Here is an 11,040-nt window from a genome sequence, read left to right as displayed (position 1 = left end):
CCTAGCATGACAGTTCTTCCTTCTCCTCCCTGCATTCTTTGCCCAGGAACCTATAAGTCCCGCCTCTGTTTCCCTGCCCAGCCATTGGCCACCAGCAACTTTATTTACCAATCAAAGCTAATTAATTGGGGGCAGGGACCCTCAACGTCTTCATGCACACATGCGGGTTCTCCTGTAATTTTGGGAAACGAATTAACACAAGTAGCATTAGAGCCAATCCACAACATGTATGTAAATGCAAAAGTCCTCCAAAAGAAAATGTGATTATGCACAAATATAGCATGCTTTCGTACTTTTAAGGATTTCTTTATCTCTTAAACTATGTGTATATGTGTGTGCCTGTGCGTGAGTATGTGAGTGGAGTACCCACAGAGGCCAGAAGAAAGCATCAGATCTCCAGAAGTTATAGACAGTTGCAAGCAGCTGGTAGGTACTGGGAACCAAACCCAGGACCTCTGGAAGAGCAGTGCACACTCTTAATCACTGAGCCTCCCAGCCAGCCCAGCTGTCATATTTTTAAGAACGCAACCACGTTGATATTGTTTAAAGTTGGGAGTGAGATAATAAATGAATGGACTCATAGTCTTGAACCAAAATTAGTACTTCAGGATATTAAACCACAGTACGGTGATTTTTACCTCAAACCACCTTGACGTTTCTTTGATGTCGTCCTACTGGTGTTTCTATCGCTGTGGTGAAGACTGTGACCAGGAGAAACTTGGAAAGTAAAGACTTTACGTCAACTTGCATCATGAAGTCAGAGCAGGAACTCAAAGCAGCAACCTCGAAACCTAAACTAGAGAAGAGGCCTTTGAGGAACACGGCTTACTGGCTTGCTCATGGCTTACTGGCTGGCTCCCTTGTACAAGTCAGGACCACCTACCCAGGAGTGGCACCACCCACACATTAATCATGAAAATGATCCATGGGCTTTCTACAGGATAATCTGATGGAGGCCCTTTCTCAGCTGAGCGTCCCTCTTCCCAGATGACCCTAGTTTGTATCAAGTTGACAAAAAACTAACAAGAACATGTGATACCTAAATAAATATCTAGAAGACTACACCACTGTGTTTTATTTTTAAAAGATCAAAAAATAAGGGACTGAGGTTGTAGCCTCGTGACAGAGTACTGATCCAGTAAGTTCAAGGCTTTGGGTCATTCCCCAGGAACATACACACATATATACTTGAACACACATGCACATAGACACATATACACACACATGCATACACATATACACACACATCTATACACACATGCATGCACATATACACACACAATACACATATGCACACATGCACATGCACACACACAGATACACATGCACATACATGCACATACATGCACATAAACACACACACACACACACACATGCACACACACCGAAAACACCAAAACAAAATAAGACATAACAGAGAAATGCAATATAAAGACTGGGAGTTGGGAAGTTGGGGGTCTTTAGTATGAATGTAAAGTAGCGACCCTGAGCAAGTCTTTCACTTGTTTCAGACTTTGGTGTTGTTGAATGTAACATGCAAATAACCTCTATTACCTGCCTCAAGCTTAGAAAGCCGTTGACAGTGTCTGGAAATAGGGGCCTTAATGAACATCAGCCACTATGTGTTGGTGATGACAACTGGTGAGGGCAAGAAAATCCAGATGTGTAGGAGGGAGAATGAAGGAAGAAGAGAGAATTGTCTACAAGACACAACTCCTGGGAGAAACAGACAAGAAGTGTGGTTGGTTTCCAAGTCTGTGCATGAGTGGCTTGCAACTTGAACCCTAGGACACTAGAGCAAATGGGGCATCTAGATGGATCCCACTATGATGGGAGCCTCTTGAAGATTTGGGTAATGTCTTTCAAATCAAACTACCTGTAACCTCTGTCGGAAATGCTCCCCTCGTAGGCGCACACAATAAAGGCGAACACATGTCAAGAAGACGTGCACACAAGTGCTTGTAGCATCACTGAGATGCAAGTAACCTATATCGCAAAAGAATTTATGGTGCAAACAGTGAAAGACGACACAGTAGTGAAGATTACAGCTACCTCTTCTCTGCCTAGACAAATACGTGAGGAATTTTAAGAGGAAAAGAAGTTTTCCATACCAATGAGAACTAAAATGGTGATTTTTATCATTTTAGCATGCAAAATAATACTGTAACTAACACAGTGTTTTACAACCCTGATCAAAAGGAATAAAATATTAAGCAATTAACCAAAAGGGTAAAGGAGCAATACAATGAAAACTACAGAGAAATTAAATATTAAAATATTTTTAAACACATATTTGCCATCTGGAAGACAGCACTGCTGCGGCGTCCTGTGCTGGGGTGGGGCTGGGAATGTAGCTCACTGGTAAGATAGAGCCCTTAGCTAGCATGTGTGAGTGACTGCTTCGTTTTCATTAGCATGCCTGCAGTCAGTCACAAGCAAAGTAACAGTCATTGGAGAGTAACTGGAAAACCATGTATTGTTGTTAACGCAACATGGTACCGCCTCCATGGACACAGAACACAGTTTCCCAAATACCATGAACAGGTTTATCATACAATCGGATGTCCAATTCTTAGAATATGTTATAGTTTGGACGTTATATTTCCTTCAATGGCCCATGTGAACTGCCTGGTACCCAAGGTGGTCTTGCGGGGGGATGAGGTGTCAGCACAGTTCATTGGGTACACGCCTTTTAAGGGTCCTGTGGGATCCGTTTCTTCCTTTTTCTTGCTCTGCTTCCTGGCCCATGAGGAAAGTGGGGTGGTTCTTCTGCAGTGAGTAGCTATTTCAAGAGTCCCTAAGAAATGGGGCCACCCAGTCGTGAACTGGAATCTCCAGAATTATAAACAGCAGTTAACCTTTTCAAAAAAAAAAGTTAATCCCTTCAGATATTTTATTGTTATAATAGAAAATTGTTGTTTGCCAAAAAGTAATTTAAATCATAGGTTCAAACATCACGTTCATATCACCGTTGTTCACATTATCTAAAAAACAGACGCATTTGAACCGTTCACTGATGGGTAAATCAAAAAGCAAAGTGTGGTAAAGTCATGCAATGGAATATTATTCAGCCCTGAAAAATTCCTGACATATTCTACAACATGGAGAAAACTGGAGGACATTATCACAAGTCATGTCACAAATAGGGGAAAGGGGCAAAATATGGAACAAGTCCACTTAAATATATGGGAAGCAATATTAAACTTGATCTTTAAAAAGGATGAGAAACAATTAAGGGTGTCCACTGACACGCAAAACTTAAAATAGTCAAAATCAAAAAGATTGGACTGTCGACACATGGGACAATCAGGACGGGTTTCCAGATAATCACATACTAATCCTGATGGTTGCACATTCTGCGTAATTCCATTTATGTAACATTCTTGAAGTGAAAAATATGCAAATGAGAAAATAAATCATGGTTATCAGCAGTTAGAGAAGGGTTTGCATTGAAGGAAAGTGGGCGTGGTGTTGAAGGAAAGTGGGCATGGCATTAGAGGAAAGTAGGCGTGGCATCGGAGGGTGGGCGTGGCTTTACAAGAGGAATGAGAGTGATACTCTGGGTGATAGAGATGTCTGTGTAGCATTCTGATCATAATTATGGCACTGCAATTTTTCAAGATGTCACCACCAGGAGAAAGTACTTGAAGTGTTCAGGGATTTCTATATTACTTCTTATATACAATTATCCCGGCACTGAAAACTTTTTAAAATATTAATATCAGGGTGTTGAGGAGATCGCACAGTCATATTTCTTGCTGAAAAAGCATGAGGACCAGATCCCATGAGCCATGTAAAAGAGATGGGTCTGGTGATCCATCATGCTTGGGAGCCTAGTGCTGGGCAGGCAGACGCCAGAAGAGCCTTGCGGACCAGCAGACCAGCCAAATTGTCCCAGGGTTAGGGTCAGGCTCTGTCTCATGACTAAGGTGAGAAGGGGTGAAGACACCCGATGTCAGCTTCTAGCCTTCACACACGTGTATGTGTGGGTCAGCCCCCATATACACACATGCACACGCATGAGCACACTGGCATGCACACACGTGCAAAAATAAAAATAACAATACCGTAGCATTTACATATATGTACAGGTCATATTGTTTTGGAATCCATGCACAGTAAAAGAAAATAATACACATAACAATAGAGAAAACTGAATTTAATATGATGTCCGTCTTTGAAGAGAAAACAAAGGGTTATTTTTTGCATCATAATAAAATCTGCTCAACTATAGTCAAAAATTGGGTTATTAAAAAGCCAGAGAAAGAGGAATAGGATTGTGGAAGAATAGGGGATAGGATTAAGGGAGCCAAAGGGATCAAGAACACCACAAGACCCACAAAGTCAACTAATCTAGCCCACGGAGGTTCACAGAGACTGAACCAACCAAAGAACATGCATGAGACAAACCTAGGCCCCTACACATGTGTAGCAGATGTGCAGCTTGGTCTTCATGTGGGTTCTCTTAACGATTGGAGCAGGGACTGTCTCTGACTCTGTTGCCTGCCATTGGATCCGGTTCCTCTAGCTGGACTGCCTTGTCAGGGCCTCAGCGGGAGAGGATGCACCTAGTCCTGTGCCAGGGCGGGATGATACCCATGGGAGGCCTCCCGGTCTCTGAGGAGAGGGGAGGGGGTAATGAAGGGAAGGATTCATGAGGGTGGGACAGGGAGGAGAGGAGGGAAGGGGGCTACTCTTGGGATTTAAAGTGAATAAATAAATTAATTAGTGGGGAAAACACCAGAAAAGATTAATTATATTATTCTTTCTAGAACTCTGCCTCCCAGTGATATGGTCAGGACAAAGCAACAGAAGCTGCTGGTGTGGAGAAAGGGAAGCCATTTCTAAAGAACGGTGGAGGGAGAGATGGTTCACTGACTATGTTAAAAGGAAAATTGGTGGTGGTGTTAGGTTTAATGATGCAAGTGAATACGTATTCTATTCAATTAAACATGTACAAAAAAGACAATTTGCTACCACTATTCAATGGAATCGGATCACACCATTAAAATGACTGAAGAAATTTACAGTGAGGGAAGCAGGGACATTTTGATTCCCCAGACACAAAGGTGGTGTTCTCTACTCCTTATTGAATTGCAGCCATTTTTTTTTAAAGTTCATTGTCCTATTGAACAGCGTGATTACAACATTTACCGTCACATACCAGGTGTTCATTAATGATAATAGGCGAGCTCATACATGTGGATGAAAAGGCAATTTGCCAGCAAGAAACCACTCTTTATGAATTTAGGTGAAATTACAAGATTTTAAGGAATCGGTTTGTATAAAATGTAAAGTGCGGCTGTGCTTCCTGTTACGATGAACGCTTATCCGTCCAGAACCAAACAGCCAAGTAAACCCTTCCTTCTTTAAGCTGCTTTCATCACGGTGTTTTATCACAGCAAAAGAAAAGTCTGCAAAGGCTCTTCAAACCCTGAGAGCTTTCCCTAATCATAACCAAAATATTCCTGACAAGCACCATTGATGATAAACATGTTGAAGGCAAAAAAGTGGGGTGGGGTAGTGAAATGGACAAATCCTTTAGGAAAGTGATAGCCCTTGGGACTGGAACGATGACTCAGCAGTTAAGAGCACTCGCTGCCCCTGCAGAGGACGCGCATGGCAGCTCGCAATCACCAGGAGATCCCATGCCCTCTTCTGGTCTCCACAAGCACAGAGTATGAATGTGGTACACGCGTACGCAGGCAAAACACCCCTAGTTACAAAATAAAATAGTAATTTTAAGACTGTCTGAAGGAAAATAGTTATGTTGTCAGGATCTGCCACGTCCTATTCAGCCTTGCAGCAGCCGACCAGAGCGGCACCCACTAAAGAACACTATCATCGGGCAGGTGTCGCCTGTTACTTGGAAATTTCATGTCCACCGTGCTGCCTCTAGTGCTCTATCTTTTCAGTTCCTTTGTCTCCACTCCCCAGTCTTATTCTCCACTCTGTATCAGTCACTTATGGACAAATCCTAGGCCGTGTCTCTGTCCATAACCCCAGACAATGCCTTCATCCATTCTCTCCCTCTGTGTGGGCCTCTCTGCCTCTCTGTATCTCTGTCGGTCTCTGTCACTTTGTCCATCTCTCTGCCTCTCTGTGTGTCTCTCTGTCACTCTCTTACTCTCTGTGTATCTGTCTATCTCTCTGTCTGTCTCTTTCTGTCCCTGTCTCTTTCATACACACACACACACACACACACACACACACACACAAAGACACACAGACAACACATACAGAGAGACACACACACAGATACACACACAGAGAGACAAACACACAGACACAGACACACACACAGACACACACCCACATGCAGACACACACACAGACACACACACACAGACACACATACAGATACACATACAGAGAGACAAACACACAGACACAAAGAGAGACACATACACACACACACACACACACACACACACATACACACAGACACAAACACAGATACACATACAGAGAGACACACACAGAGACACATACTCACAGATACACACACACACACACACACACACACACACACACCCCGAATTCAGCACACTCAGCTGCCACAGGCCATCCATTCTCCCTACCACACACCTACGTCTTTATTGTTCTCTCTCTATAAACACATCTGTGGTGTTAATCTGAGCTCCTCAGCACCTGCTGCTGGATGTAGGTGGAGAAAAACACATGCGCGTGCCAACGAGTCTTGATTTAAGCTGTCGATAGCTAAGGACAGGTTGGCCAGAGTTGACTCACATCCTACACTGTCTATTCTCACCGGAGACATCTTCCCTTCTCTGCATAATCACTTTACAACTCTGCTTCCCATTCCAGTATCCATCTTCACTGTGAGCATCCACACGAATCAACCAGCGCAGTAACCAAGGCTACCACCTGACTCTCCTTCTGTTATAGTGGAGTGAAGCATACATGTTCCTAGCCAGTCTACATCTGGCTCCCTTCTATCCTAGTTGCACATGCGACCACACAATTCTTTCACCTCCCTGAGGGTCTGACTCTACAACATGTGCTCTCTCCCCTAAGCCATCAAATGTTTTCTTACTACTGAATCACGGGTATGCTATGTTTTAAATTTCACTATTTCCACCAGCACTATCTTCCATTTCAAATCTTTTAAAGAAAAAACATATACTGTTTCCAGAAGGATTCTGTCCTGACCTGTCACCACTGCTGAATCTGTTTAAGTCAAATCTATAAACCTCAGATCTATTGGTCAACAATCAGACTTCAAGCTTTCCGATCTTTCTACTCCCTTTGATCCACCAATCACAACGTCCTTCTACAAACGCTGTTCCTTTCGTTAGAGGACAGACACCTCATTTTCTCTTCTCTCTGTTTCTGTCTGTCTCTGTCTCTCTCTGTGTCTATATCGATTTTATTTATTTTATGTTTCATGCATGAGTGTTTGCCTGCCTGTATCTATGTGCACCATACCTGTGTCTGGTATCTTTGGAGGTCAGAAGAAAGTTCTCAATCCCCTGGAACTTGGGTCACACATGGTTGTGAGCTGCCATGTGGGTGCTGGGCTGGGTCTTCTGCAAGAGCAGCAAGTGCTCTTAGTTAAGTGTCTTAGTTACTGAGACAACACCTCTCCCTCTCCCTATCCATCCCCTCCCTGTCCCTCTCCTTCTCCCTCCTCCTCTTCCCAGCTCACTAGTAGATGAATATATTTCCTTTATAGAAATGCACTCTGGAACTCTAGTCAACAGACATCTCTCTCCCACTCACTATCATTCTTCTATGTTTCCATAGCCTGTAATTTTTAACTTTATACATCAACAATGCCAACATATTTCCTCAGTCCCTGACATTTCTTATTTTTAAGATATCAACTTTCAGACATTCTTCTGCAATGCCCTACACACACACACACACACACACACACACACACACATACAGAGAGAGAGAGAGAGAGAGAGAGAGAGAGAGAGAGAGAGAGAGAGAGAGCAGGAGCCTCTCGGTCATATCTCAGACCTCCCTTCCTGAGAACACTCCTTCACTTGCACAAGTAGCTTCTCCACATTCTTCAAACAGGTCATACAGCTCCAGCCTGAAAAAGTTTGCACTTAGTGACCTGTTCCCTAGATATCCACCTGTCTTGCTGCTTCAACACCTTCAGCTCTCTGGCAAAAGTTACAGTCTCAGCCAAACCCTTACTGATGACTCTGCATCCAACCACCTGAGCGCAAGATGAAAAGGTTTCCCTTTTCATGATTGCCCCGCAGGTCTATGAGCACCTAACATTATATATATATATATAAGCATTGGCTATCTCATATTCCCTGCACCCAGAACTCAGCAGCAAGTGCTTGATGGAGAATTGATATGTGAGCAAATCAATAGTTTCCCATTACCTTTGCACATTCTGTCTGTGGAGATGCTTTGTTACAACCTGTTCTCGCTTGGATCTGGATAATTTACCCCATTCATTCGCCGCTTCTTTCTCTGTGTGCTTTAAAGATCCAGATACTTTTTGAGCATGAGGGTAAATGTTTTTTTCTCTTACTGCTATTAAATTTCCTTGTTGGCAGTTAATATCATCTCGGTTGAAACCTTCGGCTGGTTTGAGTGTTCTGGAATTGTAAATGGACTGACCATCTTTCTGGCAGTTTTCTTCTCCCATTTGATATTTTAATCTCCATAGCTTGGATCTGCGTTTTACAGGCTGTTTTTGTAACTTTCTCTTTGAAAAGAGAAAAAGAGTAGGGTCTGGGAAGAAAGAATAGCAAAACATAGGACAGGGTCTATCAAGTAAAAGACTTACAGCTTGCATCAACTTCAAGGCTCTGGAGGCAAAAGGATCTGAACCACAATCCTGTCACCTTACAGTTAGAGTCTCGTCTCTCTTAATTAGGCTGTGGCTCTGCTGGAGCTTGTTTGGGAAAAGAAGCCACTAATTTAACCCAATAATTAAATCCAAGCATAGTCTCTATAAATAAGAGGCCATTGACAAGCAGAACTTCAAGCTAGCCTTATCTGAGGTACGCCATGAAACTGAAGGAGAGCTCACAATTGGGTCTGGAGGAAAGATACGACAAATAATGCTACTTGGTTTTGTTGAAATAAGACTGATTGGGAGGAGGAGGGGCTGGAGAGATGACTCAGCGGTTAAGAGCACTGACTGATCTTCCAGAGGTCCTGAGTTCAATTCCCAGTTAACTACATGATAGCTTATAACCATGTATAATGGGATCCGATGCCCTCTTCTGGTGTATTTGAAGGCAGCTATAGTGTACTCATATAAATAAAATTAATTTAAAAAATAAAAAGACTTACTGGGGCAGAGCATAATGGGAAACTTCGCTTTCCTTGGAAGAACGCTATAACGATACAAATTGCTCAACAGTTTGCCATTGTTGGATGTGTAACTTTGAGGTCTGAATTTGGGCTGTGTGATAGGCGGAAAAGAGGGCAAACTAATTACCAATTATCAGAGCTGCGGAGGATGTGGGTAAGGTCAGGCTACTTAGCCAACTGCATCATCCTAGAGACAGCTGGCAATATTAAACAATTAGAAAGAATTCTTATCTTCTGAACAATTAAAACGGAGTTGAGTTGCTAGGATGACCGCCATTTGCAAAAGGGCGAGTTTACAAGGGGAGAGAGCCATCATTGTTTTTTCAAGACATTATCCGCTTCCAACAGATACTTTGAAAACAACCAGTGCAACCAACACGTAAACAGATCTTGTCATGGTAAACTTATTTATCATAGCTTCCAAGGTGATCTGTTAATACATATAAAGCCCACATACAAGAATTGGTTCTCATTTGAGAGGAAACTAGACTTGAAAGGATTGGTTAAATTAAAGGGATTTTTAAAACCCCAAAACGCTGAACACTCAGGGTATTGTAACCGTCAGAGAGCAACGGGAAGAAAGCCAAGAGTTAAGTGGAACAGAGGCTGCCTGTGAGAGGAGAGAGCCTGCCCCTGCTGCCCACATCCCAGTGTGGGTTGGTCTTACTCTGCTGCAGCAAGGATAACCATGTGGTTTTGCAAGGCCTCTTCTTTCTGTTGAAACCCCAGCGTGGGAGGTTAACCAGAGGAGTTTCTAGCGAATCAGTAAGGAAATCAGGGTGTGTACTATGTCCAGTTGATTGTCCCAGGAATTAAGTCCTGTGGAAACCTAAACAACCTATGTCACCCTGGAGGTCTAGATCAGAGCCACTAACCCAATAGCCTTGTGAATCCTTCTGATAGCTTACGTAAGTTTGCCTCTCAGTGGCGAAGTAGGCCACCTCTAAACCAACACTTCCTGCCAAAAATACCTCAAAAAGCAAGAAGATTAATTTTTTTCTTTAGATCTATGGAAAGACATTTGAGATCTCTTGAGAGGGAGGGTTATAAAATAAAAATTCAATAGGTGATTTTCTTTTCCAAGTGTGCTGATTCTAAAAGCGGTGCCTAAGAACCTGAGTGCAGACTCTGCCCAGTCTGACACAAATATTGATTTAAACCGAAAAAAGATTTCTCGGGGCTTTTCTGATCTGACTTACAGCAAAAATCTCCGAGAAATGAAAACTGTCTTTAGTCGGGTAGTCTGTTCCGAGGAAAAACAGGGAGTAAACTTCCCACAAACTCCCTCTTCAGGGAGTTCCCCAACCACGAGGGAGAGGGAGGGGCACGCCAATCTGTTTATTTTATATATATATATATATATATATATATATATATATATATATATATATATGATATACATATGTATATATGTATGTATATGTATATATATATTTAATGCTAGATAAAACAAAACCAATCTTGAATTCTGAAGTACATTTCTATTGTACAGGGTATTCGCTAAGTTTTTTTTATTTTTTGTAATAGTTGTGGATGGACCTTCTCTTGTGGGCCTCACTCTGGACACTATGAGTTTTTAATCAAACATAAATCTACATTTTAATGTGAATCAGATGCCCTCAATGACAGACGCAATCATATTTTCAAGTGCATATTAATTAAACCTGAATTTTTATCAGAAAAAAATTAATGAGAATTGGCCAGTGAGTATGTATAATCAATACGTAG

The sequence above is a fragment of the Rattus norvegicus genome, chromosome 15, assembly GCF_036323735.1.
Source record: "Rattus norvegicus strain BN/NHsdMcwi chromosome 15, GRCr8, whole genome shotgun sequence".
Classification (NCBI taxonomy): Eukaryota; Metazoa; Chordata; class Mammalia; order Rodentia; family Muridae; genus Rattus; species Rattus norvegicus.
This window is presented reverse-complemented; position numbering follows the sequence as displayed.